Raw genomic sequence first — 24,699 nt, forward strand, 5'->3', positions numbered from 1 at the left:
GCTCACTGCTAAGAGCTGATACATGCTGAAGCTTACAATATCCTATACTTCCACCTCAAGTCTTCCTATTAACCCTTTTAGCTCTTTCCTAACTCACTAAATCCTTAGTCTAGCTGCAGAGAAAATATGAAGATACCAGCCCTAGAGAGTTGGTAAGCAAGCAGGGTTTGTATTTTGTTTTGTTTTTAAGCCATAATCTCAGTTCACATTGGGCCAGTAACACTCCTGCAGCATAAGGTGACCATATAAGATGTGAGTAGGAAGACGATGCCTGAGGATGTCAGCAGAATAAATTCTGACGTTAGTAACTAACAGAGAAATATCTCTTACATAAAAATATTTTATAGTTAAATAATAGAAATTCTTACTTTTTATTTATTAAGTCATTCATCACAATGTAATGAGATTTTAGTAAATACCTTAAGTGATAGACTATTTTATCAGACATGACTTCCAATCAAACTATATTTAATACGGATTCACTATCTTGAAGACCAACTGAATGATGTCTCACAAGACTATTAGAACAGCACAGGTGGGAAATCTATGTTCAGTGCAACCCCACAAAATATTAATGGAGAGTGGATATCATGGGCACAATGAATTACTAGTCCGTACTGGTGCAGTATTCACAATGGTATTCCCTTCAGAAATAAAGTTGCACAGGGAAGTCATTCTTTGCATTCTCCCTATCATTTTTAAACACAGGCAAATGTGAAACAGAGCTCATTAAAGATAGAGAAAGACAAATATAACCTAAAAGTAAAAGTATAAGGAGGTTGGGCCCATCTGGACTTATTAGACAGAGAAAAGCCTTGAGGGGAATAGCTGGGAATGTGGGATAGGAGAAATAGAAGGTAATTGGGAAAGGGGAACTCAAGTTGGCTCCCTCCCTGGGGTGCTTCTGCCAAGGAAGGAGAATAAGAATAGAACCTTCAGGAATAGTATCATGTGGTGGCTGGATGCCCAAAGAGAGTCTGTTGCTAGAAAAAGGCCATGGTATAATATGGTAATGATTCACAGAAAAATAAGAGAAAGAAGTGGACCAGAAATCATATTTTGTCCCTCTGACTCATTCTGATGCTCTCTCTTATTTAAACATAAGCTGCTCTATGGTTTCCAGCCACTCTATTACCCACTCTCTGCTGGCGGTATTTCTCAATGTCATTCTGTAATCATTCCTACATTAGTAGGAGTGTAGATTTAATTTAATAGGTAACCTAAAACAAAAGATTTCACAAAACATTTTATGTATTCAGGTGTTTCATCTCCAGGGGTCACTAGTCATGGGTCCAACAGAGGAGGCTGATGGACCATCATCAAGAAACTAGATGAAAATTTCTAATCTATAAGACAAGAAAGCAGGTAGGAGTTCCAGGTCTCAAGCGAAGACAGAGAGCCAAAAAGGCTAACTTGAAGGAAGCAGCATGTTTTCATTTCAGGTTAAGTCCATCTTTAATTGCATTTTTAAAAAGTAGGTTCCATGCCCAACATGGGGCTTGAACTCATGACCCTGAGATCAAGAGTCACATGCTCTACAAGTGAACCAGTCAGGCACCCCCCCAAACTTTTTTTAAAGTACACCTCTCACTGCATTTCATTGTCATCTGAGATAGATAGTTAAGATTCTTATTTTGATATCTGTGTGTTTTCTTATCAAACACATCAGCAAAACATTTATTGACTTTAATCATGAAATAAGCTAATTTATGAATAAAGCATTTCTTCACATGGTTTAGAAAAGTGTTGAAAGATAACCTTAGACAGTACATGTGGAAACTGGCAAGTCTGATGGGAGGCTGGATTCACCTCCCTAAGTGTAAAGCCTCAAATGGGGACAGAGAAAAGCTGAATTGCTATTAATGAAACCATATGTGGCAAATGAACACTAAATCTACTCAGCCCTCATTGAAAAGGACCACTAGAGACTAAAGCTCTTTTAATCCCTTTGTTCATCTTTTTTGTTGAGCAGATGATTAGCACACTTTCAAGGTTGACACGTTACATACTCTGTTAAACACTGGATCCTTCAACACTATCATTTATAATAATTTTAATATTTTCTTCTATCATGTTGTCTTCTAACATTTTTAATTTTTCCTATCAAAATAATTATGCAAATGCCAGCCAAAAAAGAAAATTCTTTCAACCTGGAATTCTAAACATTGTTAGCTTTTCTGATTTATAAAAGGCAAAAAGACAAAACCAAATCCCACACACTACACAAAACAAAATAATAGGACATCTAGTTTTTTGAGTACTTTCTCCAAATAGTTTCAGAATAAAGAACTCTGACTCCACAGGAAATATTTCCCAAATTGGACCGTGTATGAAGATGCTGGTGTTGACAGAATTATCTCTGTGTACTAGTGTCATTATTTTTTTTAAAATAGAGGTGAAATTCACATAAGATAAAACTTTAAAGTGCACAATTCAATATTTAGCACATTTGAAATGTTATGCAACCACCCCCTCTATCTACTTTCAAAATACTTCATCACCCCAAAGAAAAACCCCATTACCATTACTCACTTGCTGTTCTCCCTTCTCCCTAGCCCCAGCAATCTTCTTTCAATGGATTTACCTATTCTGGTTATTTCATATAAACAGAATCATACAATATGTGACCTTTCATGCCTGACTTCTTTAATATAGGATAATATTAATACGTTCACAGGTTCATCCATGTTGTAGGAACTATCAGGACTTCATCCCTTTTTACAGCTGAGTAATATTTCGTTGTGTGAATATACAACAATTTGTTTTTCCATTCATCTGCTGATGAATGTTTGGGTTGTTTTCACCTTTTAGTTACTGTGAATCGTGCTATTAACATTCATTACAAGTATTTGTTTGAGTACTTGGATATATACTTTAGGAATAGAATTGCTGGTTCATATGGTAATTTTATGTTTAGCTTTTTGAGGAGCCACTAAACTCTTTTCCAGAGCAGCTGCACCCTTTTACATTCTACCAGCAATGTAGGAAGGTTCTAATTCTCTGTATCTTTGCCATCATCTTTTTCATTTTTTTGATTATTGCCATCCTAGTGGGTGTGAAGTGGTAACTCATTGTTTTGATTTGCACTTCTCCAATGACTAATGATGTTAGGCATCCATTCATGTGCTTGTTAGTCATTTGTATATCTTCTCCGGAGGAATGTCTACTCAAATCCTTTCTCCATTTTAAAATTCAGTTATTATGTTTTTGTTGTCTGTTTAGGATACTAGACCCTTATTAGATATGTAACTTGCAAATATTTTCTCCCATTTTGTAGGTTGACTTCTCACTTTGATATTATCTCTTGATAAACAAAGTTTATAATTTTGATGAAGTCCAATTTATCTATCTTTTTTCCTTTTGTTAACTGTGCTTTTGCTGTCAGATCTAAGAATCCACTGCCAAATCCAACATCATGATGTTTTATCCTTATGTTTTCTCCTAGGAATTTCATAGTTTTAGCTCCTATATGTAGATGGCTGATCCTTTTTGAGTTAATTTTTGTATGTGGTGTGAGGTGGGAGTCCAACCGCATTTTTTTTGCATGTGGACAGCTAATTGTCTCAGGATCCTTTGTTGAAAAGACTCTTATTTCTCCCACTGAATCATTTTAGCACCCTTGCTGTGAACCAACTAGCCAATGGATGTATGAGTTTATTTCTGAACTCCCATTTCTGTTCCATTGGTCTGCAGTTATCCATTTAAACTATATATTTTTCTAAGTGCTGAAAGCATGAATACAAAAGAGTTTGGGTAAGAAACACTACTCTAAGATTTTTAGTTTGATCTAATGTTTCCCACTAGACTGGTGACATGCTTTCTCAATAGCAACCACATCACCACTGGGAGCAGAAGGGTGATAAAAGAAGAAAAAAGTGACAAGAAGAAGGCACAGCCTTCTACTACTAGGAGATCTGTGTTACTTGTTAGCAATACCTAATAAACTGGCCAAGTGACCAAGAAGCCAGTTTACCACATCCACATAGGCATCTACAATCATTACTAGCAACCTCACAGATGTAAAGACTGCCAAAATTTCATCGGAAATTGTAGGGGGGTGCCTGGGTGGCTCTTCGGTTAAGTGCCAACTCTTGATTTTGACTCAGGTCATGATCTCAGGGTCATGGGATGGAGCCCTGCATCGGGCTCTGCACTCAGTGTGGAGTCGGCTTGTCCCTCTCTCTCTCTGCTCCTCCCCCTGCTCTCTCTCTCAAATAAATAAATAAATAAAATCTTTTTTAAAAGAAGAAATTGTTTGAACACTTGGTGTTTGCTGCAAATGACACTCATGTTCTCTGATTTATTAATTTGGGAAATAGTGCATGAAAATGGACAGATGAAAGAAGGGAAAGGGGACTTTTTTTGAAGCTACTTGTGAGATTCATTTTCAATATAGTTTTAAAAAGAAAAGTCTTAGGAATTATTTTTTATGCCCATATTACAACAAAAATAGGAAATTATTCTTTTCCTTGCTTTAGTTTACTCTCAATAATCTTTTAGAAGCTGAAATATAACCTAGCTAGCCTTCATCTACCAAGTCCACTGTTCTCAACAATGAACACCATTAATGGATTTATTTACAATTCATAGTACAGTGACATTGAAAAGTAGGCAAGGGTCATAAATTTTAAAAGTGTGGTATGATCATGAAACTATCCATCATTTTTACTTTTAAGAGGGAGGGGGCAGCCTCTTTGGTGCCCAAAATGCCATTAGAATTAGATGCTGCTTGAAATTTACTCATATCAGACGTCTGCTTCTTTCCTCATATCAGCTAGAGAAGCAGAACACTTAACAGCAGAAGAATTAGTCATCTGGCAGAAAGCTTTCAGCCCTTCTATTAGGTACTATGAGTATAGTATCAGGCAAAAGCTCTGCCCCAGAGTGTCCCAAGATATAATAATCTCACTTCCTTACATGAGAGGCTCTCTTGGGTTACAGGGAATAGCTAACTGAAGGGTGTATATAAGACAATCTTTTGCCATCTAATAAATCATAAGGTAGATGATGAGGGTCATGTAAGAGGAAAATCTGACTTATTTCACCAACCTCTTTTTAGTGGTATACTATGGCATACCTTCCTCTCTTCTTTTTCTTCATGTCTCAAAAGGGAAGTACCAATGGCATATAACACTAAGCTGAAAAAAAGTCCAGAGTAGCTGGGAAGATCAAATTAAAGGAATGAAGGGAGTAAGGGAGAGATGGGAGGAGGAGGAGGGCCATGTGGAAAGTGGGAGGGCTGCTATCTAAACTAACCATGCCTGCTTAACCCACAGATCAGTCGCTTGGAGCAGTGATTCCCAAACTTTAATGTGCAGGTGAATCACCTGTGCATCTTGTGAAAATGGAGATTCTGAAATAGTAGGTCCAGGATGGGGCCTGAGACCCTGCAAGGACATACAGAAGATTGTATTTGTCGAAGAGAAAGGTGATTGTCAGGATGACACCACCAGCACTCTCACCAAAACTGAAAACTGAACATCCTCCTTCCTTTTCCCAAATGCCTCCTTAATTTTATGGCTCTTCATTCCTTCTGTATGTCACAAGTCTTCCCCCTCATAGAGGTAAGCCTCACAAGCAAGAGAGGAAGCTCTCCTCTGCCCTTAACCTTCTAAATCAACTCTCAATCTTAACTGCACTTTGATACTGTTATCCTTAATGGTTAAAGCATTCTAAAGTGACAATTCACAATAGCTTTACTCCTTCAAAGGGACACTTGTATTTTAAAAGATTGTCTTATCAGCCTACATTAATATGTACTGGGGTCCACACAGACTGCCATGTGGAAAATATTTTTGAGATCCTCTATTTCTTACCCATCTGTGGTAACATGCCATTATTTCCACTCAACTTTGATCCACCTACTACCATTTTATTTTTTATTTAAAAATTTTTTTTCTTTTAAGATTTTATTTATTTAATTGAGAGAAAGAGAGCAGAAGCAGAGGGAGGGGCAGAGGAAGAGGGAGCAGCAGACTCCCTGCTGAGCACAGAGAACAATGCGGGCTCCCTCCCAGAACCCTGCAATTATGACCTGAACTGAAATCCAATGCTGAACCAACTAAGCCACCCAGGTGTCCCTAGTGTGTGGGTTTTTTTTGGAGGGGGGTTAAAAATTTTTTATTATGATAAAATAAAGATAACATAAAATATATCATTTTTTGCACTTCTTTTTTTATTTTTTTATTACATTATATTAATCACCATACATTACATCATTAGTTTTTGATATAGTGTTCCATGATTCATTGTTTGCATATAACACCCAGTGCTCCATCCAGTACATGCCCTCTTTAATACCCATCACCAGGCTAACCCATCCCCCACCCCCCTCTCCTCTAGAACCCTCAGTTTGTTTCTGAGTCCATAGTCTCTCATGGTTCATCTCCCCCTCCGATTTCCCCCCCTTCATTTTTCCCTTCCTGCTTTCTTTCTTTTTTTTTTTTAACATATAATGTATTATTTGTTTCAGAGGTACAGGTCTGTGATTCAATGTGTCATTTTAACCATTTTAAGAGTACAATTCAGAGGCATTAATTACATTCATACCGTTGTGCAACTCTCATCACTATCTGTTTCCAAATCCTTCCATCACACCAAAGAGAAACTCCATAACTATTAAGCAATAACTCCCCATTCCCCTTCTCTCCTAGCCCCTGGGAACTTCTGATCGGCTGTCTCTCAATTTGCCTATTCTAGATATTTCATAAAAGTAGAATCAGGGATGCTGGTGTGGCTCGGTTGAGTGACCCCCTCTTGATTTCAGCTCAGGTCATGATCTCAGGATACTGAGATAAAGCCCCTAGTGTTTTAAATTCATAGAATCTACATTAAGAACATGTAGCCTTAAAGCCACCAATCCCACTTTTTCTGCCATGCTTTGTACTTCATGGTATACTGAAAACATAAGGTGATACAGTGTACTCAAATACTTAAATTTTAAATCATAAATCTCTGAATACACTACTGAAAAATCTCATCTTAACAATAAATTATCTAGCCAAAAGAGTAAATTAGGAACTTATGAAGGTTTGTTAGGTCATGCTATGGGAAGGAAGCTAGAGAAGGGTATAACCTGTTATGTGGAATACTACTAGAAAGAGAGAAAAATGGGATCTTTGCAGAGAGAAAGGAAGATCACAGAGATTAGGTTTGGGTTCACAGGATCCTTTACCTTGGAGGGAGCACATGACTCAAACCTCTGCTACATTTTTATGGTTTACTCATGAAGAGCAAAAGCCTTTGTGAAGTCTCTGATTTCCAACATTCAGGTCTATTCATAGGACAAAAATGTACTTTCAGCATATTGAGAGAAAATAAAATTTTATAAGTCTATTCCACATATTCATTAAACAAAAGGAACATTTTTTTAAAGGTCACCAAGCTACTAAAAGTTCCAAAACAGCAACGATTTCTTATTGCTAAAACAATTTATTAGGAGGTGTCACATGTCTTATTTCATTATTCTCACAAAACAAACATCATATAAGAATAATTCTCCAAAATGATACATACTAGAAATTTTATTTATTTATTTATTTTTAAGATTTTATTTATTTTTTTTATTTGAGAGAGAGAATGAAAGAGAGAGAGCACATGAGAGGGGGGAGGGTCAGAGGGAGAAGCAGGCTCCCTGCTGAGCAGGGAGCCTGATGAGGGACTTGATCCTGGAACTCCAGGATCATGACCTGAGCCGAAGGCAGTCGCTTAACCAACTGAGCCACCCAGGCACCCCCATACTAGGAATTTTAAAAAATGATCATTTTTTTGTTCCTTCACTGTCAGTTTCTTAAAGGACATGGTTAAATGTTAATGATTACAATTGCCCTAATATTAAAATTAAAGCTTTAGACTTGTTAGTGTATTTGCTCATTCATTCAAGTTTATAGTCACCCAAAATGTTCCTGAATATCTTTTTGACAAATTAAGCAGTAGCTACACATTTAATTCTGCTGGCTCCGAACCTGACCCAGACTCATTTCTGAGACTCTTACAGTTAAAAAATTTGACTATTTTATATTCCCCAAAAAAGAAAAGATACAGATGGGTGCCATTTATTGACTAAAAGTCACATTAAGTACTTGGTTGCCAATAATTTAGCAGGACACTTGGCAGGTGGCCAGAAAATAAACCTTTTTCCAAGATATATATACCTAATTTAGAGGCTGCTATTTTAGACATTTTCAAAATTTTGTTCTCGCACAAGCATGCAATTAAAAAATATAAGGAGGAAGAAATCCAAGCACAATAAAGGTTAGAATGGAAAAGGAGATCCTGAAAAGATTTTATTCACTAATGGGTATAAAATGGTACCCATTAAAATAATTCAAAAAAAGAAAAAGAAAACCTTATTAGTTTAAATAATTGTGCTTAATGCTTTTATTTTCTAATTAAACTCTAATGTCATATCAACAGGTTATCAAGATTTATCATCAAGCTTATGAATCAAAAGTAAGTTAGCCAAAGAGAGCTCAATTAAGTTTTTTAATACCAGTGTGGACAGCCTTTTCATCATACAGAATTTGAACTAGACAAGTGGTTATATAGCTGACAAAAATCCGACCCTGGCTTTGACCCATTTTCCTTTCTCACAGTTTAACCAATTGTTTTTACAGTATTTCCAATGTTTCAGTTATTTTCCTCATTTGGCTCTCCTGCCTAAATGAAACATTTTAGTGAAGTCATACATGGTTATAGAAATACTGCACAACAGGGCCATACACAATTTTTGATGAGTTTCAAAAGAGACTGATTGGAAACTATACTGCAATCACAAATCCTTTGTGCTGATCAACATGTGCCACACAGTACTGGGCTACTACTGTTGGTATGTGTCAAAGCTTCCATCATAAAACTTTGCTGCTTTCATGGTTTCATGAACTAGCTATAAAGCTTGATTTGGTTCTGATAAATAGAAGATTATTTTCAAAAGAAAGACAGATAAAAAGCTATAAATATGTAGAGTGTGTGCACATGTGTATATACAATATAAACTTATATATATTTATATTTCACATATAAATATGTATTATAAATATATACATGATGACACTAAAGAAAGTTTAATTGGTATAGAGACTAAAGTATTTATTGTGTGGTACATACTAATAAAAAGTTAGTATACTATAAAATCAGTTTTAAAGATCATTTTTGTTAAACTACATTGGAAAAATACAGCTTGAGGTCTTAGGAGCTGTGGGCCAGTAACAATCTATTTCAGACCCCAGTTGCTTCATCCATAAATGAATAAAAGTAGCCATTCAAAAGGCCCTCCCTTTACAGTTCATATCTGGAAGGAAATAACTGTGTCTTAAAGTTAGACACACATACACACAAAAATTTAAATGACTTAATGATTTCTTCATCTTTCTTATTCAAGCTGCTCATGTGGTTTTTGATAATATAATAAAATCAGAATAAAAACATTTTAACTCCAATTTTCTACCAGAGTAACTTTCAGTGTTTAACAAAGAAATGAAAGAAAATCCAGGAATTACTTAACTTAAAAATACTTTTTAACATAAATTATGCTAGATTATTTTTACTTTTTTTTTTAAGATTTTATTTATTTATTTGACAGAGAGAGACACAGCGAGAGGGAACACAAACAGGGGGAGTGGGAGAGGGAGAAGCAGGCTTCCCGCCGAGCAGGGAGCCCAATGCGGTGCTCGATCCCAGGACCCTGGGATCATGACCTGAGCCAAAGGCAGACGCTTAACGACTGAGCCACCCAGGCGCCCCTACTTTATTCATTTTAATGCTAGATTTTGTTTTTAAAGTTGCTCTTTAGAAAACTACAAATGCAAAGTCAATGCTTTCAAGTGGAAAACTTAAGTGAATCTAAGATTCAGTGGGGGAAAAACACCTATGAAAGAGTCATGAAGGAAAAATATAAGGTGTCTCCAATAGAAATGGGTTTATAGATGAGTATGCTATTTTACCAGCAACTGCTCTTTTGTACGGATTGTTGAGTGGTCAAAATTAGTCATGAGGGCAAGGGTACTTTGGGAAATACAGAAAATACATGTGAGATAAATGCCTACCTAAATATCATTTGAATAGCATTATTCCATAATTCACGTAATTAACAAACTACAATAACCTGAGAAAGTCTGCTTAATATAAGCACATCTGCATCTGTGTAAGTTTTACTATAGATTTAAATTGTTTTGCATGTATTTCAGCTTTGGTAAAACTTGGTTATTTTTTAAAAGTTAAAAAAAAAGTGTACATAAAATTTAAATACCCCCATTTCTACACTGAATATCTTCTCAATGGCTCATAATTTTACTTCTGACCTTCAGTGACAGTATATGCTAAACTCCACTATGTCAGGAAAAGTATTTACAATTTTAAAAATGCTTGTATTTGATTAAATTATACAATTTTATTTATTGTGATCTTGATCATTAACTAAACTACCTGAAATATTTTATTCAGTAATTTGTGAAAATGTTATTTCTAAAAAATAAAGTCTATTAATTTAAAAAACACACAGCTAGCACATAGATAATGTTAAATAACTATTAAAAAGAAGGATGAAAGGGGCAGAAAGAGGTCCTAGTTTTGATGCACTGTCCATTTCTCCTCCTCTTAAACCATCTGCCTCCCTCGATACAGCACACAGGCTTAGAACAATATATCTGATTCCTAAAAAAACAGAAACGAAAAGAAAAAAAAAGAGACATTGCTGGGAACAGTCACTAAATGTAGGTTCATTTCAGATGCCAAAAGGGAGGCCTCAGAAATAAGATCTTAAAAAAAGAAAATCAAATTTTAGAGGTAAAATGACAAGGAAATCTTTTGGATTTAAAGTGAAACCATCTCGAGGGCTTTTATATTCTCAAAGGGACTACATTTCTCTTTATCCTGCTGCTGCTTAAGAGAGAGAAGCAGCAAAAGCAGTACAAGAAAGTAATGAGATAAGGTAAGCCAAAGTCTACCCCTGTGGAGCCTACTTCCTTCAATTTAACAGACACTAGATACATGAGGAATCTAGTTTATGTTAGGTACCGATGTAAGTGCTGAGGATAACGCCCCACCCCCTTCATTCAGAGTAAAAAGCTAATCTGCACTGTTACTCCGTCTGACCATGTGCTCCTGCTGCAGAAAGCCACTTGGCTACCTTCCTCACCTCCTCCAATCAAGTCTTTGTTCAATATGTTACCTTCTCATGGGACGCCTGGGTGGCTCAGTTGGTTAAGCGTCTGCCTTTGGCTTGGGTCATGATCTTGGGGTCCTGGGATCATGCACCATGAAGGGCTCTCTGCTCAATTAAGGGCATGGAATTTTTTAGTATTCTATTTATTGATACATCTCTAATGCCTAGAACTGTGCCTGCCACATAGTAGATATTCAATAACTGTTAGTCTAATGGATAAACTCACTTTCCTAAACACCTGACACTGTCCAGAAGAACACAGTCAGGGAAATGCTACAAAAGTGATCACCTATAACACAGTGCGGGGCACAAAGTTAAATACTTAGAGAACAGTGAATTCTAGATTAGACTTACAATAAGTACATTGACTATATTTTCAAAAATCTTGCCAGTGAGTGGAAAGCAAATTGCAAGTATTTAAGTCCCAGATTTCCTCACTTATTATATATTTATTAATAGAGTAACTACAGTTTCTTGTATATGTAGGAAAGCAATAGCTTCAACATAAATAAAAATACACACAAAATAAGCTTATAATATTGGTTCACTTTTAAATATCTACTCAGTATTTTAATTTGTACTCACTCTCCAAGGCAACCTCTTTACTTACATATCAATTTCTCTAATTTTCCAATGTTTACAAATACAGCATTAGTTGAATGCAAAGTGAAATTGCAAATCTTGAAACAGATAGCTTCATGAAGTCTATGAAAGTAATGTAAAATCACAAAAAAATTAATTTCTAATTGAGGTATCTGAGATAGACTAATAAAGACTAAAACATGAAAGGTGATTCAAAAGATAATGAATATTAATCAAAGATTAAAAAAATCCTTAGAAAATTTGATTAAGACCTCAAATTTTGCAAAAAGAATACTTTTCTTGGGGTGCCTGGGTGGCTCAGTCATTAAGTGTCCCAGAGTCCTGGGATCGGGTCCCACAGGCTCCCTGCTCAGTGGGAAGCCTGCTTCTCCCTCTTCCACTCTCCCTGCTTGTGTTCCCTCTCTCACTGTGTCTCTCTCTGTCAAATAAATAAATAAAATCTTAAAAAAAAAAAAGAAAACATTTCATCCTAAAGCAGCACAATCCATTCTTTTTAAGTGCATTCTCCAGAACAGATCACATACTAGGGACATTCTCCAGAAGAGATCACATACTAGGTCACAAATCAGGCCTCAGCAAGTACAAAAAGACTGAGATCACAGCATGCATATTTTCTGACCACAAAGCTATGAAAATTGTAGTCAACAACAAGAAAAAATTTGGGAAGAGCACAAATACATGGAGGTTAAAGAACATGCTACTACAGAATGAATGGGTCAACCAGAAAATTAAAGAAGAAATAAAAAAATACATGGAAACAAATGAAAATGAAAACATGATGGTCCAAAACCTTTGGGATGCAGCAAAAGCAGTCCTAAGAGGGAAGGATATAGCAATATAGGCCTACCTCAAGAAGCAAAAAATATCTCAAATAAACAACCTAACTTTACACCTAAAGGGGCTAGAAAAATTAGAACAAAGCCTAAAGCCAGCAGAAGAAGGGAAGTGATAAAGACCAGAGCAGAAATAAATGATACAGAAACTAAAAAAATAGTAGAACAGATCAATGAAACCAGAAGCTGGTTCTTGGAAAAAATTAATACAAGTGATAAATCCCTAGCCAGATTAATCAAAAAGAAAAGAGAAAGGATCCATAAAAATAAAGTTACAAATGAGAGGGGAAAAATAACAACCAACACCACAGAAATACAAACAATTATAAAAGAATACTATGAAAAATTATATACTAACAAATTGGACAATCTGGAAGAAAATGGATAAATTTCTAGAAACATATAAACTACCAAAACTGAAACAGGAAGAAATAGAAAACTTGAACACCAATACCCAGCAAAGAAACTGAATCAATAATCCCAAAGTCCAGGGCCAGCTGACTTCACAGGGGAATTCTACCAAACATTTAAAGAAGAGTTAATACCTAGTCTTCTCAAAGTATTCCAAAAAATATAAATGGAAGGAAACCATCTAAACTCATCCTATGAGGCAAGCGTTACCCTGCTTCCAAAACCAAAGAATTCACTAAAAAAGAGAACTACAAGGCAATAACCCAGGGGAACATGGATGCAAAAATTCTCAACAAAATACTAGCAAATCAAATCCAACAGTATATTAAAAGAATCATTCACCATGATCAAGAGGATTTATTCCCGGGTTGCAAAGGTGATTCAATATTTGCAAATCAATCAACGTGATATACCACATTAACAAAACAAGGATAAGAACCATATGATCCTCCCAATAGATGAAGAAAAAGCATTTGACAAAGTACAACATCAATTCATGATAAAAACCCTCAACAAAGTAGGGATAGAGGGAACATACCTCAACATCATAAAGGCCATATATGAAAAACCCACAGTTAATATCATCTTCAATGAGGAAAAACTAAGGGCTTTTCCACCATGGTCAGGAAAAAGACAAGGATGTCCACTCTCACCACTATTAATATTGTACTGGAAGTCCTACCCTCAGTAATCAGAAAGCATAAAGAAATAAAATGCATCCAAATCAGCAAGGAAGAAGTCAAACTTTCACTCTTCACAAACATGATACTCTATGTAGAAAACCCAAAAGACTCCACCAAAAAATTGTTAGAACTAATACATGAATTTAGTAAGGTTGCAGGATACAAAATCAACATACATAAATCTGTGGCATTTCTATAAACCAATAATGAAGCAGCAGAACAAGAGATCAGGAATCAGTTCCATTTACAACTGCACCAAAACCAGTATGATACCTAGAAATAAGTCTAACCAAAGAGGTAAAATATCTGTACCTGAAAAACATAAAACATTTACGAAAGAAACTGAAGATGACACAAAGAAACGGGAAAACATTCCATGCTCATGGATTAGAAGAACAAATATTGTTAGAATGTCTATACTACCCAAAGCAATTTATACATTTAATGCAATCCCTATCAAAATAACACCAGCATTTTTCAGAGCTAGAACAAACAAATCCTAAAATTTGTACGGAACCACAAAAGACCCTGACTAGCCAAAGCAATCTTGAAAAAGGAAAGCAAAGCAAAGGAGGCATTATGATTCCTGACTTCAAGTTATATTACAAAGTGGTAGTGATCAAGACAGTATGATACTGGCAGAAAAATAGACATATAGATCAATGGAACAGATTAGAAAACCCAGAAATGAACCCACAACTCTATGGTCAACTAATCTTTGACAAAGCAGGAAAGAATATCCAATGGAGAAAAGACAGTCTCTTTAACAAATGGTGTTGGAAAAACTGGACAGCAACATGCAAAAGAATGAAACTGGACTCCTTTCGTATACCATACACAAAAATAAACTCAAAATGGATGAAAGACCTAAATGTGAGAGAGGAAGCCACCAAAATCCTACAGGAGAACACAGACAGCAACCTCTTTGACATTGGCTGTAGCAACTTCTTACTGGATACGTCTCCAGAAGCAAAGGAAACAAAAGCAAAAATGAACTATTGGAACTGCATCAAGATAAGAAGCTTCTGCATAGCAAAGGAAACAATCAACAAAACTAAAAGGCAGGGCGCCTGGGTGGCTCAGTCATTAAGCGTCTGCCTTCGGCTCAGGTCATGATCCCAGGGTGTCCTGGGATCGAGTCCCACATCGGGCTCCCTCCTTGGAGGGAAGCCTGCTCTCCCTCTCCGACTCCCGCTGCTTGTGTTCCTGTTCTTGCTATCTCTGTCTCTGTCAAATAAATAAATAAAATCTTAAAAAAAAAAAAAACTAAAAGGCAACCTTTGGAATGGGAGAAAATATTTGCAAACGGCATATCTGATAAAGGGTTTATACCCAAAAATCTACAAAGCACTTAGCAAACTCAACACCTAAAAACCCAAATAAGGGGCGCCTGGGTGGCTCAGTCTTTAAGCGTCTGCCTTTGGCTCAGGTCATGATCCCATGACCTCAGATTGAGCCCCGCATTGGGCTCCCTGCTCCACAGGAAGCCTGCTTCTCCCTCTCCCACTCCCCCTGCTTGTGTTCCCTATCAAATAAATAAATAAAATCTTTAAAAAATAAAAAATAAAAACCCAAATAATCCAGTTAAAAAATGGGTAGAAGAGATGAATAAACATTTTTCCAAAGAAGACATCCAGATGGCTAACACACATGAAATGTTGCTCAACATCACTCCCCATTGGGGAAATACAAATCGAAAGTACAATGAGATACTACCTCACATCTGTCAGAATGGCTAAAATTAACAACACAAGAAACAACAGATGTTAGTGAGGATGCAGAGAAAGGGGAACCCTCTTACACTGTTGGTGGGACTGCAAGCTGGTGCAGCAGTATAGAGGTTCATCAAGAAGTTAAAAATAGAACTACCTTACAATCCAGCAATTGCACTACTACATATTTAGCCAAAGGATACAAAAACACTAATTTGAAGGGATACATGCACCCTGATGTCTATAGCAGCATTATCAACAATAGCCAAATTATGGAAAGAGCCCAAATGTCCATCTACTGATGAATGGATAAAAAAGATGTGGTATGTACATACACACACACACACACACACACACACACACAATGGAATGTTACTGAACCATAAAAAAGAATGAAAGCTTGCCATTTGCCATTTGCTACGATATGCATGGAGCTAGAGAGCATTATGCTAAGTGAAGTCAGTCCATGAAAGAAAGACAAATACCATATGATCTCACTCATATGCGGAATTTAAGAAACAAAACAGATAAACGTAGGGGAAGGGAAGGAAAAATAAGATAAAAACAGACAGGGAGACAAACCATAAGAGACTCCTAACTATAGAGAACGAACTGAGGGTTGCTGGAGGGGAGGTGAGTGAGGGGATGGGCTAAATGGGTGATGGGTGTTATGGAGGGCATTTGTTACGAGGAGCACTGTGTTTTATCTGTAAGTGATCAATCACTAAATTCTACTCCTGAAACCAGTATTACATTATCTGTTAACTAACTGGAATTTAAATAAAACCTCGAAAAAAAAGAGTTATGCTTTTATGCTTTTAATAAACAAAGCGCAGAAAATAAGTAACTTTAAATGATATACTCAGCTGGGGGGGGTGGGGAGAGAAAGTTTTAATTAGATTGCTGCAAAGGGTGCAATTTGTCAATTGGACCACAAGATGGAAGCACCAGTCACAGCAAAGGCAATAAAGATGAAAGAAAGAGCTGCTTCTGTGTTAAAATGACAAAACTAATTTTAAAAAAATTATATATATTTCTAAGTCATTGTTTAAAATGGAAATTTATTCTAACAATGATATAATGAAGTCTGTACTATGATTCTGAAGAGAATTCTCTATTCAATCCCATTGTCAACTCTCAAAAGCAAGCATGTTAACTCAATTTTGTAGTTCTTGCAGAGAAACACTTAGAAAATTTTAAAATAGCAGCTGAAATGAATTGCTGAACAAAGTAGTACTCTGAAAAGGGACAGGCCTAAGTAAGAAAAGTTAACAGTTCCATCTGATTTAAACTGACACAGAGAAACTGGCTTTTGCACAAATATGTTAATACAAATGGAGTTCTCATCACTAACGCTGACAAATCAACAAAGGATATGTTATTTTCCTTATTTGTTATAATTCTTCCACAAGTACAGCGAATCATGACAAGTGCTAGGAATAGTGCCTAATCCACAGTATTTAATACCAATTATCATTATTGCCATTACTATTCTTAATGTAAAGCAATTATAAAATCTTCAAAGCAAAAGAGGACAAATGATTCTTTTCTATTACATATTTTCAGCCTCACTTAGAAACAGATATAATATAGTCTGGTCACTCTTCCACTATTAGTTTCTGTTTTGGCTAAAAAACAAACAAACAAAAATCCTGTATTTCCCTGGCAGGGAAAGACAGAATTCAAGATTAAGGATGCTTACGTTCATTTTAAAGCCAGTATAAAGGACTAACACGTAGGACTGTGACATTTCATCCTGTTCTTCTTATAGATCAAAGTATGACACAGATGTGGTTCTACTGGTATGGGGCAGGAATGCAATCAAGGACTACAGGGAAAACTTTGGTATTCTCTGTTCACCAAAATACAATTCAGTGCTCAAGTACATGGAATGCAGACACAAGCAAAAGTAGGGATTTCAGTAAGCAACTGAAATAATCTCAGAAGAAAACACAATTAAGGAGTGAAATATTAAAATGAAGATGAGAGGGCGCCTGGGTGGCTCAGATGGTTAAGCGTCTGCCTTCAGCTCCGGTCATAATCTCAGGGCCTGGGATCGAGTCCCACGTCGGGCTCCTTGCTCAGCGGGGAGCCTGCCTTTCACTCTGTCTGCCGCTCCCCCTGTGTGTACTCTCCCTCTCTCTGGCAAATAAATAAATAAATAAAACCTTTAAAAAAAATAAAATAAAATGAAGATCAGAAAATTAAAAATCCAACCTTCAGATCACCCTGAGACAACCTATATAAAGTTTATAATTATTACTTTATATTCGACAAGGTATTTTAAAGTAAGTTCAATTTCTTCTAGATATCCCTAAACAAAAAACTTAATTTAGCTAATATAAAACATTTTAGGGTATTCTATCAATTTGATGATGTCCCTGGTAATGATTACATTGTGATCTCTGACAACTTAAGACAGAATATCACTTCCTATTCTAAAAATTATATGTATGATTTTTTAAATTTTTGGTCAATTCTTCAAAACATAATTGCCATTTATATCGTTGTTCATTACTGACTAGGAAAAATTCAGTGTCATTTTAAAATCCTTAAGAGTTAGCAGTTTATAAAGCAGTAGTGCAGGGTTTATTTAGAGGAAAAAATATAAATCCAATTATTTTATTTTATTTATTTTTAAGATTTACTTATTTATTTATGGAGGAATGGGGGAGAAGCAAGAGAGGGAGAATACTCCCCACTGAGCACAGAGCCACACAGGGCTCTTTCCCAGGACCCGGAGATCATGACTTGAGCTGAAACCAAGAGTCAGATGCTTAACCCAATGAGCCATCCAGGTGCCCCTAAATCCAATTATTTTAGAGAAAAGATGCTTCATTCAAATCAGCTCAAAGAAAAAATGTTTAATAAACTGGCACCCTACAAATATTTTAAACAATCCTGCCACCTGCTGGAAAAACTTGAAATGTTTTCGTTATTTCCCAAATGTTAGACTATCTACCTTAAAGAGTTGTACCATGATCTTCCGATTACCTTCAAAATCAAGACACACCTTATTTAATAATTCTGACCATGTGATTTGTCTGGTTCTTAATAACAACATCTTAACCAAGTACTAATTCATTATAGTTTTTAGTATATTTAAATACTAAATACAAACAGGTTGAGGCAACATCATCAAAAACAAAGCAACTCTGTAATTATATTTAACACTAGATGATGCAGGTTTTGGATTATCAGATGATGATATATTCACCCTTAAGGGAAAAAAATAAGACTGGGTATCTTAACAGAAGTTTGAGGCTAGTAATAAAACTAAGTTTGGAAGATCACGGACTAAGCTAAGTCCAACTGGAACCACATTAGAAAAGTTATGGAAAAGATACGCTTATTTCTAATGAGGGCATTTTAGACCGTGAAGAATAATTTGGCCATTCATCATAAAATAAAAAGCATATATCCTTTAATCACCTGTTTTAAGATTTTATAAAACAACATCATTTCCTGTGGTTTTTAAAATTTTGCTTTGTTTTTGTTATTATAATTCTGGATCCATAAATATCTCAATTCATTGAACAGCTGTTTTGTGAGTACCTACTCTGTACCCAAACATGTATACATGAAGCTTATTTAAGTATTCAGAAATGAAACAATCACCTCATGTTGAAAAAGAGGATAATAATCCCTAGTTATATGGGTGTTGTAAAGACATGAATTAGAGTTAGCACTTGATGAATGGTAGTTATCATTAATGTGACCATTACTAAAATGACTGAAGGCTATGCTAAATTGAGAACAAAATGGAGGAAAAAACTTCAGTTTAAAACAGCCATTGATTGGGGCACCTGGCTGGCTTAGTCGGTGCAGTGTGCCACTCTTGATCTTGGGGCTGTAGGTTTGAGTCCCATGTTGAGTGTAAAGATTACTTAAAAATAAAATCTTTAAAAAATAATAATAAAATGGCCATTAATTGTTTACCTCGTTTATCTTTCAAAATATAAGTGGGGGATGAAGCTACATCAAAAGACCAGAAACTGAGGCAAACAGACCTGAAATACATAAAACAGGTATGTTTTGTATACAGCAGTGCTGACTAAATATTTGTTACATGAGAAATTAATGAATGGTACAGGATGAGCTGGAAGGCAAATTTAGGAATGCTTACCGGCTTATGAGCTAGCAGACATACAAGCCACATTGGAAGAATCTCTGTAAGTTTTTTCCCCCCCAAAAATTCTGAGAAAACCCCAAGCTTAGAGCAACAGGCCTGAGAGCACAGGGCAAAAAAATGGTTAAAAATAAAAAAAGTAGGACAAAGGACCAGAGCATGGGGATCCAGCTAGATGGGATGGCAGGCGCAGGGGACCTTTCTAAAGGAAAGGATCAGAAACATTCACAAGGGAAACGAACCATGTTCCCTGAGAAACAACTAGCAGATTTGGAATTCCTGTTCAGCAAGAACCCATACCCCGCTCCCAGCCTTCAGAAAGAAATGGCCTCGAAACTGGAGATACATCCCACCGTACTGCAGGTTTGGTTCAAGAACCACAGAGCAAAAGTCAGGAAAGCCAAACAACAGTAATTAGCTGGGGTGGAAGTCAAGACCAGCTCTTCCAAGAGATACACGGATGCCGCTCCAGGAGCCCCCGATGGTGCCTACCCTGCTTCCCTGGTTTATACAGATCACCCCATTCCTTCCTTCCAACTCAGCATATGCTCCAATTTTAAGGCTCTCCCAGACCATTTTTTTGGCCACAAAATAGTCCATTTCAGCTGCTGCCGAGGTCCTAATATCTACTCCCTATGTCCCATTACGGAATCCCAAATTCTTTCCACAAGCTTCACTGCTAACTCTTTGGGTTCTTCAACTCCACAAAGAACTTAGTGAGCAAAGCCAGACACAAAAGGTCACCTACTGTAACGATTCACAATGATTCCAGACGAGAGACAGAGTCGAGATCTGCGCAACATGGAGGCATTTCAGAAATGGGCTCCGTGAAAAGAAAAAAAGACCCACAAGTGCCTGTGGGGTGGAACTAAGTGGCAAGAGTCACTCAATAAACTATTGCGATGGGGATGTTTCATGTTGTAATTCGGATGGCAGGAACCTGCATGTATAAATTCATCCAAAGACACAGAACTGTAATATTGTATAACATACACCACACACACACACACACACACACACACACACACACACACACAAAACAATCACGTGACAGGACGGAAGTGTCAGCTAATGCCACGGCAGTAACCATTTTGCAATATATAAATGTATCAAATCAACACATCATACACCTTACACTTGTATCTCAGTAAAGCTGGAGACAATTTTTAAATTATATCTCAATAAATATATACAATGAGACTAAAAAAAAAAAAGCAGCAGGTCTGAGATCAAAGGTCAAAAAGAAAATCTGACCTGATATGGCATTCTTAAGATTTCTATTTGCAGAAGCTAAAAGTGAAGCATCCTGAGTAATGAGTATAGTTCTCCCAGAAAAATTTGACCAGAGCCCTATGAGAAGCCACAGGCATACAGCATTAATATAGGTATCCCTTGGTACAATCACTTTCAAGTAAAATAAGGGATATGTTGCAAAAGTCATCTCAGGAGGGTAGTCAGGAATAAGAAAACATAACCAACAGAAAGCATAAAAAATAAGATGACTAAAGTAAGACTAAATAAATCACTTACTACAACAAATATAAATGGATTCATGCCATCATTTAAAAAGAAAAGTTACTTTCTTTCAACACCCACTCCCAAAAAAAGCAGGGGTCTGTGTGTGAAAGCAGGGGGTGGGGGGGAATCAACATAAAAAGAGAACTTACAAATTTCAAGAGACTTAAAAACATATTAGCAATTATAATATAGAGATTGGAGCTAAATTTATATAAATTGCAAAAATAAGTCAACAAATCAATCAATCAACAAGACCAGGGACAATCAAGGAAATGTGACAAAAAGGATATTTGATGATGTTAAGGAATTGTTGATTTCTATACGAGATGATGATTACTGTCATATTTAAAAAGTGGAGCCTTGTGTTTCAGAGACATAATCTAAGATGTTTACAAGTAAACTGACATCATATTTAGTATTTGCTTCAAAATAAGAGGAAAGATGAGTAGAGCCAGGGAAAAAATAAAATTTAGCCATGAGTTGTTATCTGGGAAAGCAAATGATGGGTACATGGAGGTTTGTTTTATCATTTTCTCTACTTTTTTTTTTTTAAGATTTTAATTACTGATTTGAGAGAGAGAACAGGTGAGCGAAAGCACACAAGCAGGGGGAGCAGCAGGCCAAGGGAGAGGGAGAAGCAGGCTCCCTACTGAGTAAGGAGCCTGATGCAGGGCTTGATCCCAGGGTCCTGGGATCATGACCTGAGCCAAATGCAGACACTTAACCGACTGAGCCACTCAGGTGCCCCCTACTTTTATTTTTAAAGATTTTATTTATTTATTTGAGAGAGAGGAGAGCCTGAATATGCACAGGGGGAGGGGCAGAAAGGGAAGGAGAGGGAGAAAATCCCAAGAAGACTCCCCACTGAGCCCAGAGTCTGAGAAAGGGCTGGACCTCATGACCCTGAGATCACAGACCTAAGCCAAAACCAAACCAAGAGTTCCACACTCAGTTAACTGACCCACCCAGGCACCCCTCATTTTCTCTACTTTTTATGTCTGGAAATATTTCTTAGCTCAATAGTTAAAATTAAATAAAAGGATAAATAAATAAAACAGAAGTGATTCTCTGGTTAGAACAAAAGGTTAAATCAAATTACTATAACATTCTTTTAAAAAAAAGGAAGCACATAGAACTGATATAAAATACCCTTCAATTTTAAATAAAATTCAATTTTTGATCGACAAACCTCAATTTAAAATTATTACTTTTAAAGTTTGGTCTATACCTCTTCTGAACTAGCTTCTCAAAAGTGTTTGAACACTCAGTATTTAAAGGACTTTTTTTTTTAACCAAAAGCTTAATATATAAAATTCAGGAAATGTTATTATAAATAATGTGTTTGACACACTGATAATCCAAATACATGTGAATCTAAATATACCCATATAAATTAGAAAGTATACAAGATATTATCTGGCAGTAAATGCTTTCATGAAAACTTTAGCACAAATTTTTCTTTGTTCACAATTCTCATAAATGTACAAATAATGCTTCATTAAAAAACTGAGAACAAAATGAAAAAATTCCTTTAGAATGTAACATTTTCTATTAAAATGTTGAACTTGAATAGATTTATTTCCTAATTATTAAAATATGACAATTTGAAAATCACTGCTAATAGCCTAGTGTAAACAATTCACTATGCAAAAAAAGCCCTAATGAGGGTTTTTACAGTTTTTTTAAAAATGTATTCCAAAAATAAATCTATCTACTATCCCGGATTCTGAAAGAAGGCATCACTGTTATCTACTGTCCGTTGCTATCCCTGCCTTGCCCCCAACCAATTCTGTTTTGGGAACATCAACTGAAGCTCGGTATCACGAAAAGTAACAGTCTAAATATAACCTCTAAATAGCTTTGTTCAATCAAGTTTTAATTTATTTTTTTCTGGGTGCTGAAAATTAAAATAACTACAATTAAATAACTATTGTCTGATTCAGGTCCCTGGTAAAAATCATGTAAGCTTTCAGTTCTAACAGCATAAATATCTACGCTTCTTACAAAATTATTGATCTAAAGATTAGATTATAGACAAACGTCACTTTCAGGATGGACTCAAAGGTCATGAATGTCAGCCAGGTAGTGTGGGTATATTCCTCCTTGAATGGGAAGCCCCTGAAATGACAGTGTTCCCATATATCTGCCTCTTAATCTCATCTTATGATTACTCTCTCCCTACGTGAATTCAAATATCCCTACAGTTTTAGGGATCACCTATATAAAGATGGCTTCCAAATCTGCATTTTAATCACTAACATCTTTGGAACTGCAGATCTGAGTATATAACTGCCTGATTATACAGCTGTCCTATTCTAACAAATTCCACTTACTCTTTTACCAACCCACCCTAAAGCCTACTTCTCTATTTGCATTTGTCCCTCTTAAGCCTTTATTTGCATGAATCTGTACATCATAATCCACAGGCTCTCCAGATTTGAAACAAAATCACCTTTGGCCTCTCATCTTTTCTTTCCCGTTCCACCAATCTAAGTAATTATCAAGTGCAAAAGTTTTGCTAAATCAAAACTTTTCTGGGCACCTGGGTGGCTTAGATGGTTAAGCATCTGCCTTCAGCTTGGGTCATGATCTCAGGGTGCTGGGATCAAGTCCCGCTTTGGGCTCCCTGCTCGGCGGGAAGTCTGCTTTTCCCTCTCCCTCTTCCCCTGCTCATGCTCTCTCTCTGTCTCAAATGAATAAATAAAATCTTTGAAAAAAAAAAAAACATTTCTTTCTATTCCCATCATTTGAGTCTACTAAGATCTCTTTCCAGAATCACAGTCAATCTAGCAATGCTCCCACCAAATAGCATTTCAGCTCCTCCCTCTCCCCTCTAGCTCACCTTCTACAGGGCTTTGGGTCATTTCTTTAAGAGCTCTGATCATGTCACAAGCTTTTCAATGGCTACCTACCAGCTAGAGAATAAAGTGCAAACTTCAAACTCACAGTATTCAAGGCCATTTAGTATTTGACCCGTCAACCCCCTCACTAAAACAGCTTTCTCTAGCTCTTCTCCACTGAAGCCTACCAGCATGGGACTACCTTCTACTTTCTGTGGTATTTCCTATCCCTTCCTAGCCCTGACTGGGAATGCTCTTCAACCACTCTTTCTGAAATTTTATTTATCATTCAAGGTGCTGATCAAATGTGTCCAGCTCCTTATCTCCCTAAATTCTCTCAGCTACAATTAAACACAAGGCACTCCCTTCCTTTTCTAGCATGACTCTAATAGGCTGAAAGTTATTTCTTCAAAAAAGGTAAACATCTCCCCTCTGATCTAAGTTCTGATTTAAAGGGCTGCAGAGATGAACCTAATCCTTTTCTTTTTTTTTTTTTTTAAAGATTTTATTTATTTATTTGAGAGAGAATGAGAGATAGAGAGCACGAGAGGGAAGAGGGTCAGAGGGAGAAGCAGACTCCCTGCTGAGCAGGGAGCCCGATGTGGGACTCGATCCCAGGACTCCAGGATCATGACCTGAGCCGAAGGCAGTCGCTTAACCAACTGAGCCACCCAGGTGCCCGAACCTAATCCTTTTCTATACAACAATCTTCCAAATATCTGAAGCTGCTCCTAAATCTTCTCTTCACAGGATAAATTTCCTCAAAATTCATAGCTAATAGTCATAGATACAATTTCAAGAAATTTTCA

At 36.4% G+C, this 24,699-nt stretch overlaps 1 protein-coding gene and 1 pseudogene across 1 annotated transcript in view; one reads left to right on the plus strand and one right to left on the minus strand.

Annotated features, from left to right (window-relative positions):
• NDUFAF2 (NADH:ubiquinone oxidoreductase complex assembly factor 2) overlaps positions 1-24,699 on the minus strand; it is a 134,557-nt gene that overhangs the window by 106,108 nt on the left and 3,750 nt on the right. The window lies entirely within an intron of this gene.
• LOC112839429 (divergent paired-related homeobox-like) lies at positions 19,713-20,249 on the plus strand (annotated as a pseudogene).

Source organism: Callorhinus ursinus, unplaced genomic scaffold, assembly GCF_003265705.2.
Source record: "Callorhinus ursinus isolate GAN/ISIS: 27379988/994484 unplaced genomic scaffold, GSC_fseal_2.0 scaffold23, whole genome shotgun sequence".
Classification (NCBI taxonomy): Eukaryota; Metazoa; Chordata; class Mammalia; order Carnivora; family Otariidae; genus Callorhinus; species Callorhinus ursinus.